The sequence below is a fragment of the Triticum aestivum genome, chromosome 4A (assembly GCF_018294505.1).
Source record: "Triticum aestivum cultivar Chinese Spring chromosome 4A, IWGSC CS RefSeq v2.1, whole genome shotgun sequence".
Taxonomy (NCBI): Eukaryota; Viridiplantae; Streptophyta; class Magnoliopsida; order Poales; family Poaceae; genus Triticum; species Triticum aestivum.
The window spans coordinates 35,529,895-35,547,392 of NC_057803.1; positions in this window are offsets into that span (position 1 = coordinate 35,529,895).

Below are 17,498 nucleotides of genomic sequence, written 5' to 3' on the forward strand. Positions count from 1 at the left end.
CTAAGGTAGCTATAGCGCTTTTTCCAAAACGCGCTACTGCTATACATATGTAATTTTCTCTCTTTTTTATTTCCTTTTCTGTTTCTATAGCGGGGGTCCTGGAAACGCGCTGCAGCTGCGTTAGCTACAGCGCCTCTTACTAACACACGCTACAGCTAAGCCTTTCTCTGTTTTTTCGCTTTTTCATTTATTTTGATTTACATTTTATTTTATTTTCTTTCTCCTTTTTCTGTTTCTTTCATTTTCATTTACTTTTCTATTTGTTTTTCATTTTATTTTATTTCCATTAGCAGTAGCACTGTTACAGGGAAACGCGCTGCTACTCATGCCCTAGCGGTAGTGCGCTTCCTGCAAGGCCGCTACTGCTATGCGTAGCCCATCGTTCCAGCAATGGGAATATTAGTAGTAGCGCTTTTACGGGCACACGCACTACTGCTAGGATCGTATCTGCAGCCGGTTTATTCTGAACCGCTACTGCTATCTAGCACTAGCGCCCTTTTTTAACCCGCATTGTTGCTAAATTTCTGTGTATAAGGTTTTCCCTAGTAGTGAATGTAATGCGAGGGATAAGAGTTTGTGATGGGTACTTGGCATGTCTTGACTTGTGCATAGACTCCCCGGCAACGGCGCCAGAAATCCTTCTTGCTACCTCTTGAGCACTGCGTTGGTTTTCCCTTGAATAGGAAAGGGTGATGCAGCAAAGTAGCGTAAGTATTTCCCTCAGTTTTTGAGAACCAAGGTATCAATCTAGTAGGAGGCCACACGCAAGTCCCTCGTACCTACACAAACAAATAAGAACTTCGCAACCAACGCGATAAAGGGGTTGTCAATCCCTTCATGGTCACTTACGAGAGTGAGATATGATAGAGATGATAAGATAATATTTTTGGTATTTTTATGATATATAGTAAAAGTAAAGATTGCAAAATAAAAGGAAATCGAAATAGCTCGTTAAAGGAAGATTAATATAATGGAGAATAGACCCTGGGGCCATAGGTTTCACTAGTGGCTTCTCTCAAGAGCATAAGTATTGCAGTGGGTGAACAAATTACTGTCGAGCAATTGATAGAAAAGCGAATAATTATGAGAATATGTAGGCATGATCATGTATATATGCATCACGTCCTTGACAAGTAGACCGACTCCTACCTGTATCTACTACTATTACTCCACACATCGACCGCTATCCAGCATGCATTTAGAGTATTAAGTTCATAAGAATAGAGTAACGCATTAGGTAAGATGACATGATGTAGAGGGATAAACTCAAGCAATATGATATAAACCCCATCTTTTTATCCTCGATGGAAACAATACAATACGTGCCGTTTCCCTTTTTGTCACTGGGATCGAGCACCGTAAGATTGAACCCTGATGTCTACTACACAACCTTCTTCTTGTAGACGTTGTTGGGCCTCCAAGTGCAGAGGTTTGTAGGACAGTAGCAAATTTCCCTCAAGTGGATGACCTAAGATTTATCAATCCGTAGGAGGCGTAGGATGAAGATGGTCTCTCTCAAGCAACCCTGCAACCAAATAACAAAGAGTCTCTTGTGTCGCAACACACCCAATACAATGGTAAATTGTATAGGTGCACTAGTTCGGCGAAGAGATAGTGATACAGCGATATGGAGTAGATAAAGGTTTTGATCTGAAATATAAAACGCAAGTAACTAGTAAGTGAGCATAAAGTATGATAAACAGCTAGGGTTATACTTTCACTAGTGCAAGTTCACATAATAAAATGGATAAAACTATCCTCACATGCAAAAAGGCACTCAAAGTCACTAATAGCGGAGAACAAACGAAGAGATGAGCGTAAACTGGTATTGCAATGTGTTGAAAAAGGCTCAGGGTCATCTTTCACTAAGTTGTAGTTCTGTCGGCATTCTGGGAACGGGGGTCCCCAGACTTGCCTGCCTGCGGCCTGCGGCGTGGCTCAGGTGGGGGCCCAGCGCAGCCCATCTTCATCAGCACAAGCTCAAGACCCTCGCGAGGGGCCAAGCCTCGCGGGGCGGACACAGGAAGCTTCCTCAGAGGCAGCCTCATCAGGCAGGCTCGCGAGGAGGCGGAGAGATCAATGCAAGGGTACCTTGCGAGGATCCCATGATGCAAGCCATGACGATCAAGGCCAGGCGGGCGCCGGCCTGCGCAGGGTCCTTGTTTCCCCTTTGGTGCAAAGGGGGCAAGCACAGGCCAAGGCATCAGGCAAAGGTTGCCATCCCGGTGCAACGAGACCAAGACCAGCAGAGCGGCAGGACGAAGGTCACCGTGGAGCCCAGGACGGCGTCATCACCAGTGCTTTTGGCAGCCGAAGACCACCTTTGGTCAGGATAACTTGTACTAGATGTTCCCCTTCAAAATGGCCAATTGTTGGCGCCCTTCCCGCTCAATTATTCGGGGAGAGGCCCAGGGCCTCTATAAATAAAGCTAGCCACCACAGAGTAGAGACATCTAGAGACCAAGAAGAGAGGGGGACGGGCAGACAGACATCTAGAAATCTGGTAGAACCCTAGCAGAGAGAGAGAGAGAGAGGCAACTAAACTCACCCTAGCAGTTCATCGCACCAGCTCAAGAACACCTCTCGCGAGGCTGTTCTTTCCTTGTACTGTTCATCATCAGCCCCCTGAGGCAATCCACCACACCACACACTGGAGTAGGGTATTACACCACAACGGTGGCCCGAACCAGTATAAACCTTGTGTCTCTTGTGTTGTTCATCATTTTCATCTTAGTTTGCATGAGAGGACCGGACGTAGACCGGTAGGGGAGAGATCTCCGCACATACCCCAGTATTCAAACCTCAAGGATCTGCCGGAACCCGAAATCCGACATTTGGCGCGCCAGGTAGGGGTGCGCCGGAATCTTTCTTCCGCTGTTCGGTGTGATCTTCGTCGTGTCCATGGCTGACGCTCGTCGGGCTCGCGCGAGCGCCGGGCTGCTCGCGCCACTCGCGTCGCCCAGACGGGCCCGTCGGCGGCCCCCCCTCGTCGTTCCCCGTCGCCCGCCGCCAACGCTGCCACCAGCCCGGCGGGGAACGAGCAGCAGGCCTCGTCCCAGCATCCTTCGGTGCGGCGGGATGGCCACACCGCCTCCCCGTCGCTGACTCCAGCTGGCTCGTCGTCCCACGCCCGTCGCGCACCCATGGATGCGCACGCCTCACTGCTCTTGGCGTGGGAGCTCCTCCACTATCGCCCGTTTGACGACCTCTACGAGGACTGGCTCGCCCGCATCACCGACCTCGTCAGTGCCGCAGGGGGCTCCCCCTTGCAGTCCCTCTTGCTGCTTCGCCCTCCGTCTCGTGTAGGGGCGAGGATCAAGAGGCGCCTCCGCCGCCTCCTCCCCAATAAGGTGCCTTGGCTCCAAGGCGCGCAGCCCCAGGGCGGGACCCTCCACTTCCGACGCCTACGCAGCAAAAAGGGAGCTGCCAAGAGATCCCACATCCCCGAGAAGGTGCTCGCGCGCTCCCAGCGCCGGCACGCCAAGATCGCGCCCCAGCGCCTCCACGACGAGACCCCGCGCTGCTCCCAGTGGCGGCACGTGGTGACCCGCAAGAATAAGTCCAGCACCAGCAAAGGGCGCCGGTGGCCACGGTGGGCTGCCTGGCCTTCAACCTCGAGCTACGCGGCGTCACATGGCCAGGCAAGTTCAAGCCTGACCTCCCTCCCTGCTACGATGGCACAGCGGACCCCGTGGAGTTCCTGCAGCTCTACAAGCTGGGCATCGTAGCCGCCAACGGAGACGAAAAGGTCATGGCGAATTGGTTCCCCATGGCGCTCAAGGACGGCGCCCGCACCTGGCTCCTGAACTTGGCTCCCGGCACGATCTCCTCCTGGAGCGAGATGCGCACCCGCTTCATCGCCTACTTCCAGGGCACACGCGACCGCCCCCCGGCTGTGAGCGACCTGCGCCGCATCAAGCAACAGCCAGGAGAAACCCTGCAGAAGTACATCCAGTGCTTCAACTACGCTCGCCTCAAGATCCCCAAGGTGACTGAAGAAGCTATCATCTCAGCCTTCTCCGACGGCGTGCGCGACGTCAAGATGAAGGAAGAGCTAGCAATCCATGAAGACCTGTGCACATCCCTGGAGCTGTTCAACTTGGCGACCAAGTGCGCCAGGGCTGAGGAAGGGCGTCTCTCCCTCCTCGAGCTCCCGGCAGCCGACCCGGAAGAAAAGAAGCTCAAGGCCAAAGACGTGAAGCGCAAGGGGGCTGCCGTGCTAGCAGCGGAACCAGACACCAAGCGAGGCAGGGATCAGCCCGAGTCATCCAAGGGCGGACGGTACTGCGTGTACCACGACCTCCACACCCACAACACCAACGAATGTCAAGAGCTCAGAGCCGTGCGAGATGGGCGAATCGGCCGACGCCCAGAGCGCAACGACAGGGGCTATGGCCGAGGAGGAGGAAGAGGCGGCGGACGATGGGAAGACCGTGGCCTTCGCCAGGGATGGCGTGACCGCCCTCGCGAGGACCGCTGGCAGGACCAGCCTCGCGAGGGAGGCTGGAGGGACCAGCCTCGTGAGGGCCACCCGCACGGCAACGCAGGCCTCCCTCCTCTGCCGCCTCCACCAAGGAGGAACGAAGACCAACACCAAGACGATGGGGCTGGGGGCTTCCAAGAGCCGCGTGCAATTGCTTGCATCTTGGGTGGCGCCCAGGCCCCAGCCTCACAGCGCATCTTCAAGCAGTTTGCTCGCGAGGTGAATGCAGTCCTTCCCAAGCTTGAGGCCACGTGCCCTCTCAGGTGGTCTTCGTGCACGATCACATTCAGTTCCGCAGACCAGCTCAAGTGTGCGGCAACGGCCGGAGTCCTCCCGATGCTTTGCTCCCCAGTCATCAGCAACGTGCAGGTCACCAGGACCCTCATCGATGGCGGGGCAGGACTCAACGTCCTGTCCGTCGAGACGTTCGACAATCTCCAAGTGCCGTACGACCAGCTTCAGCCGACCAAGCCTTTCTCAGGAGTCACCGATGGTTCCACTGTTCCAATTGGGCAGGTTCGCCTTCCGGTCACCTTCGGGCAACGCAACAACTACCGCACCGAGCTCATCGACTTCGACGTCGCTCACATCCGCCTGCCGTACAACGCCATCCTTGGGTACCCAGCCCTAGCCAAGTTTATGGCAGTGACTCACCATGGTTACAATGTCCTCAAGATGCCAGGAAGCGGTGGAGTCATCACCGTACCTTGTGAAGAAAGGGACGCAGTGTGCTCGCTTGAGCGTGCGTTCCAAGCCGCAGCAATCGAAGACCCAGATCACGGGAGCGGGAGGCCTCCCGAGGCGACCCTCAAGAAGAAGAAGACCTCACCTGGCCCGAGCCACAAGGAGGCAGGCACCTCCGGAGGTATTGCGTCAGGATTCGCGCCCGATCAGGGAGCGCCACCCTCTCACGCATAGGAAGGCGCGCCCGGCGCCCTCCTCAGGCAGGGCTCGGGGGCTCTCTCTTGGAGAGCCCCGACCTTGCCAAGGTCGCGGGGGAGGCGCTCGGGCACCACTTGGAGGGGTGCTTTCAAGCACGCTTCCCTCAGGAAGGTACAAGTCAAGGGAGACCAAACCCTCAGGAGTTCATCACAAGGAACACGCATGAGCTACAAGACTCCAGAGTCATGCGCAGCAGCCGCTGCTTACCTGCCGTGGCCCCACACCCAGGCGAGGATGGAGGACTGCGCGCCTGCGTCGACGTACCAGGGCTCAACCAAGCTGTGTCCCAGGAGCGCCTATGGCCTTCGGCCGTAGCGCGCTGCGAGGGACCACCTCACAGCTATGTTTGCATGCCCTTCGGCCTGCCGAGCACGGTCGCCGCACATCAGCGCTTGTTGAGGAGCATTCTGGAGGCTCAGGAGGTCAGGCATCGCGCGGTCCTGGCGGAGGTGGCGATGGTCCCCGAAGACACGCACGTGCCACCAGAGCCTCCCGAGGCCCCTGGGCCTGGGGGCTCATGAGGGCCGACGTCTTCACCACGCATCGCTCACTTCCTCAGCATCACTTCATCTTCAACGGCACCAGGTGACATCTTTCAGAGTTCTACTTTCAGCTGGGAGCGCCCACACGGCTGCACCATTCCCAGGCCGCATGGGCCCGTCCCCGCGGCATGTATCCATTCTGGTTATGCTCTTTGCTTACCTTGTTGGGGGCGCCCCTCGGGCTGCATCATCCCCATGCCACTCAGGCCCGACCCAGCAGCAGTTGCTTTTACCTGCGCTTGCTTGAAATTGGATTTCCTATGTGCTTAACATACCTGACCTAATCACCTGCTCGATCCACGCCTATCTGAAGAGCCGCTCACTCTGGCACGGCGCGTGCGCACGGGTCCGTCCCTGCAGCGTTGATAAATCTGAGTGGTCGAGCTCTGGCCGCGGCAGCCCCGCACGGCGCCACCTCACCAGGCCCTTAGTGCCCTGACCGCTCCCTCGGAGTGACCATAAGTTGGCCGGCGACCGTAACGACAGGCCTTGTTTCTCCTCATGATTGGTGTGCAGGATCTACTCAGAAGCAGCATTGGGGGCATCGTGAGCTCTCTCTCCCACTCTTCGGCACGGACCACTTGCATGTTAAAATGGGGGCGCCTGAGCATCGCGACTCATGGGCTCTCACTGGGTCTTCAGCCCTCACCCCCTGGACTTGACCCACGGCATCGCGACCTGCCATACCAGCGGCAGCTGAGCTCGCTCAAGGGCCGGGACCTGAGGATGTAGAGCGTTAAGGAAAGTGCGGGGGAGTGGGAAGAAGCTCGCGAGGGCCTCACCCAGCAGTACCTCGGCCACCGCCTCTCGGGCCGGGCGCCTCTCCGAGGAACTACGTCAGACGCACAAGATAAGTCGCGCACTCGCAAGAGCTAGACCAACGCAGCGCTAAATCCCCGCCCAGTGCAACTCTGTCACAGCGATGCTACCTTCCTTTCTCGCCCAGCAACGATTGCTTGAGCGCTAAAGGGGACCTCCCGAGCATCGCGACTCGGGGGCTCTTACCGGACCTCGGGCCGGTCACCTCCTGGCCTTGACCACGGCATCGCGACTTGGCATACCAGCGACGGCTGAAGCTTGCCTGGGGACTGGGACCTGTCAGCATAGAGCGCCAAGTCCTCGTGATGATAGAAAGGGGGAGCTTAGCCGGGACAGAACGGACACCTCACGCCAATTCATATTAAGGATATAGTATTTACAAAAGGCACGGCAGACGCCTTACATACCCCGGGGGGTGTTGCTTTGATTCCTCGCAGGGAACAAAAGGTGCTAACCCTAAGGAACGCTACTTGTTGGCACCTCCCCAAGCGACGCCATCATCAACAGTGGGCTGCCCAGTGTCGGCGCCAATCCCATCCAGATCAGTGGCACCGGCGGCCCGATGCAGCTGCCCCACTCAGAGCGCGGCACGAGCTCGGAGGCTCGTAGCTGTCGTCGCTCGTCTCCGGGGTCGCGAGGAGTTCGGGGGAGCCGTTGAAGCCCTCAGTCCCTCCGCTGCTGCCTGAGGAGCTGCAGGAGGACCAACGGGCGGGGCTGGTCCTCGCCAGTTCGTCGCCACTGCCGCTTCCCTTAGGGCAGCATTCCAGCTGGCGTCCTTCTGCATCAAAGACCTTGAAGACAATCAAGGAGGCACCGTCGTATTCAAGATGGATCACCAAGGCACCGTCCGCGCGACAGACCCGGGCAATCTCACCCCAGCCCCGGGTCATGAAGACCTTGCCCGGAGCGACGACCGCGACCTCCGCTCTGGTTGCAGGGGTGCCACGATCGGCGTGCTGCAGCCAGAGCTCCAGGGCCCCGCTCGGCAGCATCTCGAAGGCGAAGGAGGAAGGAAGGCGGATCCACGAAGTTGGAGGCATGGCGGCGTGGAGCACAAGCTCGCGAGAGGAGCGCTCCGCGTGGACTCTAGGGGGACGACGCGCACCACTGTGACTCGCCGACATCGGCAGTGACGCTGTCGGTGTTGCTCGGCGCCCTCCACCCTGGGGCCTACAACGCGGGCGCACAAGGGTAGCGGAAACCCAGGCGGCGGCCGCTCATACCACGGCCTTGACACCACCTGTCAGGCGCCTTCGTCCCGGTGACAGAGGATTGGCCGCTTCTTCGGCGGGAGGGGGTCAGGACCCTCTCTAGGGGCCTTTCCCTTCTCCTCAGCTGAAAACCGGCGGATCGGTGCCATTGGTGCAAGAGGAAGCAAGGATGGGGAAGAAGAAGAGAAGGGAGTAGCAGACAGGGGTGAACTGGCAGAGCTCACGCAGCCCCGTACTTATAGCCGGGGAAGGCCAACCGCCGAAGCACCAAGACCTCAGGTAATCATGACCCATATCTATGCATGCAAGAACTTGTCAAGTCGTGCAGTTGCCAAGGCGTCATGGGGAAGCGCAGACGCCCACGTCCAATCAACCGCCACGCGGCGCCCAAGGCCGCAGGCTATTAGGGCCCGCGGCGCTTCGCGTTTGCCCCTTCGCTTCTCTGCTAAGCCAAGCCCGTGCGCGCCTTGGGCCCGGGGGCTACTATCGACGTTCTGGGAACGGGGGTCCCCAGACTTGCCTGCCTGCGGCCTGCGGCGTGGCTCGGGTGGGGGCCCAGCGCGGCCCATCTTCATCAGCCCAAGCTCAAGACGCTCGTGAGGGGCCAAGCCTCGCGGGGCAGACGACAGGAAGCTTCCTCAAAGGCAGCCTCATCAGGCAGGCTCGCGAGGAGGCGGAGAGATCAATGCAAGGTACCTCGCGAGGATCCCATGACGCAAGCCATGACGATCAAGGCCAGGCGGGCGCCGGCCTGCGCAGGGTCCTTGTTTCCCCTTTGGTGCAAAGGGGGTAAGCACGGGCCAAGGCATTAGGCGAAGGTTGCCATCCCGATGCAACGAGACCAAGACCAACAGAGCGGTAGGAAGGAGGTCACGGTGGAGCCCAGGACGGCGTCATCACCAGTGCTTTTGGCAGCCGAAGACCACCTTTGATCAGGATAACTTGTACTACATGTTCCCCTTCAAAATGGCCAATTGTTGGCGCCCTTCCCGCTCAATTATTCGGGGATAGGCCCAGGGCCTCTATAAATAAAGCTAGCCACCACAGAGTAGAGACATCTAGAGACCGAGAAGAGAGGAGGACGGGCAGACAGACATCTAGAAATCTGGTAGAACCCTAGTAGAGAGAGAGAGAGGTGACTGAACTCACCCTAGCAGTTCATCGCACCAGCTCAAGAACACCTCTCGCGAGGCTGTTCTTCCCTTGTACTATTCATTATCAGCCCCCTGAGGCAATCCACCACACCACACACTGGAGTAGGGTATTACACCACAACGGTGGCCCGAACCAGTATAAACCTCGTGTCTCTTGTGTTGTTCATCATTTTCATCTTAGTTTGCACGAGAGGATCGGACGTAGATCGGTAGGGGAGAGATCTCCGCGCGCACCCCAGTGTTTGAACCTCAAGGGTCTGCCGGAACCCGAAATCTGACAAGTTCCCTCAACAATACTAACATAATTGGATCACATAACTATCCCTCAACATGCAACAAAGAGTCACTCCAAAGTCACTAATAGCGGAGAATGAATGAAGATATTATGGTAGGGTACGAAACCACCTCAAAGTTATTCTTTCCAATCAATCCATTGGGATATTCCTATAAGTATCACAAACAGCCCTAGAGTTCGTACTAGAATAACACCTTAAGACACAAATCAATCAAAACCCTAATGTCACCTAGATACTCCAATGTCACCTCAAGTATCCGTGGGTATGATTATACGATATGCATCACACAATCTCAGATTCATCTATTCAACCAACACAAAGGACCTCAAAGAGTGCCCCAAAGTTCTACTGGAGAATCACGACGAAAACGTGTGCCAACCCCTATGCATAGGTTCATGGGTGGAACCTGCAAGATGGTCACCAAAACATACATCAAGTGGCACGCGGTATCCCATTGTCACCACAGATATCCACGGCAAGACATACATCAAGTGTTCTCAAATCTTTAAAGACTCAATCCGATAAGATTACTTCAAAGGGGAAATTCGATTCATTACAAGAGAGAAGAGGGGGAGGAGAAACATAAGATCCAACTATAATAGCAAAGCTCGCGATACATCAAGATCGTATCTCAAGAACACGAGAGAGAGAGAGAGATCAAACACATAGCTACTGGTACATACCCTCAGCCCCGAGGGAGAACTACTCCCTCCTCGTCATGGAGAGCACCGGGATGATGAAGATGGCCACCGGAGAAGGATTGCCCCCTCCGGCAGGGTGCCGGAATGGGTCTAGATTGGTTTTTGGTGTACGGAGGCTTCTGGCGGCGGAACTCCCGATCTATGTTGCGTTCTAGAAGTTTTAGGTCACGTGGGTATATATGGGTGCAGGGAGGACGTCGGAGGAGCCACGGGGGTCCCACGAGACAGGGGGCGCGCCCTAGGGGGGGTGCGCCCCCCCACCCTCGTGAGCACCTCGTGTCTCCCCTGACGTGGGGTCCAAGTTCATCAGGTGTGTTTCCTTCCAAAAATAACTTCTCTAGTTGATTTCGTTCCGTTTCGACTCTGTCTGATATTCCTTTTTCTTCAAAATACTGAAATAGGCATAAAACAACAAATCTAGGCTGGGCCTCCGGTTAATAGGTTAGTCCCAAAAATAATATAAAAGTGGAAAATAAAGCCCAATATTGCCCAAAACAATAGATAATATAGCATGGAGCAATCAAAAATTATAGATACATTGGAGCCGTATCAAGCATCCCCAAGCTTAATTCCTGCTCGTCCTCGAGTAGGTAAATGATAAAAACAGAATTTTTGATGTGGAGTTCTACTTGGCATAATTTCAATATAATTCTTTTTAATTGTGGCATGAATATTCAGATACATAAGATTCAAGACAAAAGTTCATATTGACATAGAAAATAATAATAATACTTCAAGCATACTAACAAAGCAATTATGTCTTCTCAAAATAACATGGCCAAAGAAAGTTATCCCTACAAAATCATATAGTCTGGCTATGCTCCATCTTCACCACACAAAATATTTAAATCATGCACAACCCCGATGACAAGCCAAGCAATTGTTTCATACTTTTGATGTTCTCAAACTTTTTCAATCTTCACGCAATACATGAGCGTGAGCCATAGATATAGCACTATATGTGGAATAGAGTGGTGGTTATGGAGAAGACAAAAAGGGAGAAGATAGTCTCACATCAACTAGGCGTATGAATGGGCTATGGGGATGCCCATCAATAGATATCAATGTGAGTGAGTAGGGATTGCCATGCAATGGATGCACTAGAGCTATAAATGTATGAAAGATCAACAAAAGAAACTAGTGGGTGTGCATCCAACTCGCTTACTCATGAAGACCTAGGGCATTTTGAGGAAGCCCATCATTGGAATATACAAGCCAAGTTCTATAATGAAAGATTCCCACTAGTATATGAAAGTGATAACATGAGAGACTCTCTACTATGAAGATCATGGTGCTACTTTGAAGCACAAGTGTGGTAAAAGGATAGTAACATTGTCCCTTCTCTCTTTTTCTCTCATTTTTTTATTTTTTTATTCGGGCCTTCTCTTTTTATGGCCTCTTTTCTCTTTTTTTATTTGGGTTTCTTTGGCCTCTTTTATTTATTTATTTTCGTCCGGAGTCTCATCCCGACTTGTGGGGGAATCATAGTCTCCATCATCCTTTCCTTACTGGGACAATGCTCTAATAATGATTATCATCACACTTTTATTTTCTTACAACTCAAGAATTACAACTCGATACTTAGAACAAGATATGACTCTATATGAATGCCTCCGGCGGTGTACCGGGATGTGCAATGAATCAAGAGTGACAAGTATGAAAGAATTGTGAACGGTGGCTTTGCCACAAATACTATGTCAACTACATGATCATGCTAGCAATATGACAATGACGAATGTGTCATGATAAACTGGATGGTGGAAAGTTGCATGGCAATATATCTCGGAATGGCTACGGAAATGCCATAATAGGTAGGTATGGTGGCTGTTTTGAGGAAGGTAAATGGTGGGTGTATGGTACCGGCGAAAGGTGCGCGGTACTAGAGAGGCTAGCAAGGGTGGAAGGGTGAGAGTGCGTATAATCCATGGACTCAACATTAGTCATAAATAACTCATATACTTATTGCAAAAATCTATAAGTTATCAAAGCAAAGTATTGCACGCATGCTCCTAGGGGGATAGATTGGTAGGAAAAGACCATCGCTCGTCCCCGACCGCCACTCATAAGGAAGACAATCAATAAATAAATCATGCTCCGACTTCATCACATAACGGTTCACCATACGTGCATGCTACGGGAATCACAAACTTCAACACAAGTATTTCTCAAATTCATAACTACTCAACTAGCACGACTCTAATATCACCATCTCCATATCTCAAAACAATTATCAAGTATCAAACTTCTCATAGTATTCAACACACTCATAAGAGAGTTTTATTATTAATCTTGCATACCAAGCATATTAGGATTTTAAGCAAATTACCATGCATTAAGACTCTCAAAATAATATAAGTGAAGCATGAGAGTTCATCTATTTCTTCAAAATAAAATTACCACCATGCTCTAAAAGATATAAGTGAAGCACTAGAGCAAATGACAAACACTCCGAAAGATTTAAGTGAAGATCAATGAGTAGTCAAATAATTATGCAACTATGTGAAGACTCTCTAACATTTAATAATTTCGGATCTTTGTATTTTATTCAAACAGAAAGCAAAGCAAAATAAAATGACATTCTAAGAATAGCAAACATCATGTGAAGAAGCAAAAACTTAGGATCAACCGATACTAACCGATAGTTCTTGAAGAAGAAAGGTGGGATGCCAATCGGGGCATCCCCAAGCTTAGACACTTGTGACTTCTTGAAATATTATCTTGGGGTGCCTTGGGCATCCCCAAGCTTGAGATTTTGTGTCTCGTTAATTCCTCTCATATCACGGTCTCCCTAAATCTCAAAAGCTTCATCCACACAAAACTCAACAAGGTCTCGTGAGATAAGTTAGTATAAACCATTGCCAAAAACTTATCATACTCTACTGTAGCAAAACACTAAAATTATTATTCAACATTGCATACTAAATGTCTCTGCATATTTAATAGTCCTATCCTCAAATAGAATCATTAAAGAAGCAAACATATGCAAACAATGCAAACATAACAGCAATCTGCCTAAACAGGATCGTCTGTAAAGAATGTTGCAACATCCATACTTCCCTAGCTCCAAAAATTATGAAATAAAATTCCCACTGTAGTAAATTTATCATAGATTAATATTCAAAAGGTTTCAACATTTTATCACATTCTGACTTTTCTAGGGAATTATTGCAACAGCGGTAAACTTTCTGTTTTCAAACAGCAACATGTGGACTTGTAACATAGGCATAGTAAAGGCTATCAATGCCACTTTTATTGAAATAAAAGATGCAAAACATTGTTCTAAATAACATCAAGCAAATCCTAACAAAATAAATTGACGCTCCAAGCAAAACACATATCATGTGGTGAATAAAAATATAGCTCCAAGTAAAGTTACCGATGAACGAAGACGAAAGAGGGGATGCCTTCCGGGGCATCCCCAAGCTTAGGCTTTTGGTTGTACTTGAATATTACCTTGGGGTGCCTTGGTTATCCCCAATATTAGGCTCTTGCCACTCCTTATTCCATAGTCCATCGAATCCTTACCCAAAACTTGAAAACTTCACAGCACAAAACTTAACAGAAAACTCGTAAGCTCCGTTAGTATAAGAAAGCAAAACACCACTTCAAGGTACTGTAATGAACTCATTATTTATTTATATTGGTGTTAAACTTACTTTATTCCAACTTCTATATGGTTTATAAACTATTTTACTAGCCATAGATTCATCAAAATAAGTAAACAACACATGAAAAACAGAATCTGTCAAAAACAGAACAGTCTGTAGTAATCTGAATCAAACGTATACTTCTGGAACTCATAAAATTCTCAAATAAACTGCTGGACCTGAGGAATTTATCTATTAATCATATGCAAAAATAATTAACTAAATATCACTCTCCAAATAAAAATGGCAGCAATTCTCGTGAGCGCTAAAGTTTCTGTTTTTGACAGCATGATCAACAAGACTTTCTCAAAGTCTTTCCAAAGGTTCTACTTGGCACAAACACTAATTAAACGCATAAAACCACATCTAAAAAGAGGCTAGATGAATTATTTATTACTAAACAGGAGAAAAAAGCAAGGAACTAAAATAAAATTGGGTTGCCTCCCAACAAGCGCTATCGTTTAATGCCCCTAGCTAGGCACGATGATTTCAATGATGCTCACATAAAGGATAAGAATTGAAACATAAAGAGAGCATCATGAAGAATATGACTAGCACATTTAAGTCTAACATGCTTCCTATGCATAGGGATTTTCTAAGCAAACAACTTATGGGAAAAATAATCAACTAGCATAGGAAGGCAAAACAAGCATAACTTCAAAATTTTAAGCACATAGAGAGGAAACTTGATATTATTGCAATTCCTACAAGCATATGTTCCTCCCTCATAATAATTTTCAGTAGTATCATGAATGAATTCAACAATATAACCAGCACCTAAAGCATTCTTTTCATGATCTACAAGCATGCAAAATTTACTACTCTCCACATAAGCAAAATTCTTCTCATGAATAATAGTGGGAGCAAACTCAACAAAATAACTATCATGTGATTGAAAATTAAGATCAAGATGACAAGTTTCATGGTTATCATTATTCTTTAAAGCATACGTGTCATCAGAATAATCATCATAGATAGGAGGCATGCTTTCATTATAATAAATTTGCTCGTCAAAACTTGGGGGACAAAAAATATCATCTTCATCAAACATAGCTTCCCCAAGCTTGTGGCTTTGCATATCATTAGCATCATGGATATTCAAGGAATTCATACTAACAACATTGCAATCATGCTCATCATTCAAATATTTAGTGCCAAACATTTTAGAGATCTCTTCTTCTAGCACTTGAGCACAATTATCCTTTCCATCATACTCACGAAAGATATTAAAAATATGAAGCGTATGAGACAAACTCAATTCCATTTTTTGTAGTTTTATTTTATAAACTAAACTAGTGATAAAACAAGAAACTAAAAGACTCGATTGCAAGATCTAAAGATATACCTTCAAGCACTCACCTCCCCGGCAACGGCGCCAGAAAAGAGCTTGATGTCTACTACACAACCTTCTTCTTGTAGACGTTGTTGGGCCTCCAAGTGCAGAGGTTTGTAGGACAGTAGCAAATTTCCCTCAAGTGGATGACCTAAGGTTTATCAATCCGTAGGAGGCGTAGGATGAAGATGGTCTCTCTCAAGCAACCCTGCAACCAAATAACAAAGAGTCTCTTGTGTCCCCAACACACCCAATACAATGGTAAATTGTATAGGTGCACTAGTTCAGCGAAGAGATGGTGATACAAGTGGTATATGGACAGTAGATAATAGTATTTGTAATCTGAAAATATAAAAACAGCAAGGTAACGAATGATAAAAGTGAGCGTAAACAGTATTGCAATGTGTTGAAACAAGGCCTAGGGTTCATACTTTCACTAGTGTAAGTTCCCTCAATAATACTAACATAATTGGATCACATAACTATCCCTCAACATGCAACAAAGAGTCACTCCAAAGTCACTAATAGCAGAGAACGAACAAAGAGATTATGGTAGGGTATGAAACCACCTCAAAGTTATTCTTTCCAATCAATCCGTTGGGCTATTCCTATAAGTGTCACAAGCAGCCCTAGAGTTCGTACTAGAATAACACCTTAAGACACAAATCAATCAAAACCCTAATGTCACCTAGATACTCCAATTTCACCTCAAGTATCCGTGGGTATGATTATACGATATGCATCACACAATCTCAGATTCATCTATTCAACCAACACAAAGGACCTCAAAGAGTGCCCCAAAGTTCTACCGGAGAATCACGACGAAAACGTGTGCCAACCCCTATGCATAGGTTCATGGGCGGAACCCGCAAGTTGGTCACGAAAACATACATCAAGTGGCACGCGGTATCCCATTGTCACCACAGATATCCACAGCAAGACATACATCAAGTGTTCTCAAATCTTTAAAAACTCAATCCGATAAGATTACTTTAAAGGGGAAACTTGATTCATTACAAGAGAGAAGAGGGGGAGGAGAAACATAAGATCCAACTATAATAGCAAAGCTCGCGATACATCAAGATCGTATCATCTCAAGAACACGAGAGAGAGAGAGAGAGAGAGAGAGAGAAAGAGAGAGAGAGAGATCAAACACATAGCTACTGGTACATACCCTCAGCCCCGAGGGAGAACTACTCCCTCCTCGTCATGGAGAGCACCGGGATGATGAAGATGGCCACCAGAGAAGGATTGCCCCCTCCGGCAGGGTGCCGGAACGGGTCTAGATTGGTTTTTGGTGGCTATGGAGGCTTTTGGCGGCGGAATTCCTGATCTATGTTGCGTTCTGGAAGTTTTAGGTCACGTGGGTATATATGGGTGCAGGGAGGACGTCGGAGGAGCCACGGGGGTCCCACGAGATAAGGGGCGCCCCCACCCTCGTGAGCACCTCGTGTCTCCCCTGACGTGGGGTCCAAGTTCATCAGGTGTGTTTCTTCCAAAAATAACTTCTCTAGTTGATTTCGTTCCGTTTCGACTCCGTCTGATATTCCTTTTCTTCGAAATACTGAAATAGGCATAAAACAGCAAATCTGGGCTGGGCCTCCGGTTAATAGGTTAGTCCCAAAAATGATATAAAAATGGAAAATAAAGCCCAATATTGCCCAAAACAGTAGATAATATAGCATGGAGCAATCAAAAATTATAGATACATTGGAGATGTATCAAACCCAAAGCTAAGCACTTCTCCCGTTGCAAGAAAGATCAATCTAGTAGGCCAAACCAAACTGATAATTCGAAGAGACTTGCAAAGATAACCAATCATACATAAAAGATTTCAGAGAAGAATCAAATATTGTTCATAGATAGACTTGATCATAAACCCACAATTCATCGGATCTCGACAAACACACCGCAAAAAGAGTTACATCGAATAGATCTTCAAGAAGATCGAGGAGAACTTTGTATTGAGATCCAAAGAGAGAGAAGAAGCCATCTAGCTAATAACTATGGACCTGAAGGTCTGAAGTAAACTACTCACACATCATCGGAGAGGCCATGGAGTTCATGTAGAGGCCCTCCGTGATCGATGCCCCCTCCGGCGGAGCTCCGGAAAAGGCCCCAAGATGGGATCTCTTGGGTACAAAAGGTTGCGGCGGTGGAAATAGGGTTTCGTGGTGCTCCTCGATGTTTTTAGGGTATATGAGTATATATAGGAGAAAGAAGTAGGTCGGTTGAGCCATGAGGGGGGAGGGCGCGCCCCCTGCCTCATGGACTCCTCATTTGTTTCTTGACGTCCACTCTAAGTCCTCTGGATCACGTTTGTTCCAAAAATAACTCTCTCGAAGGTTTCATTCCGTTTGGATTCCGTTT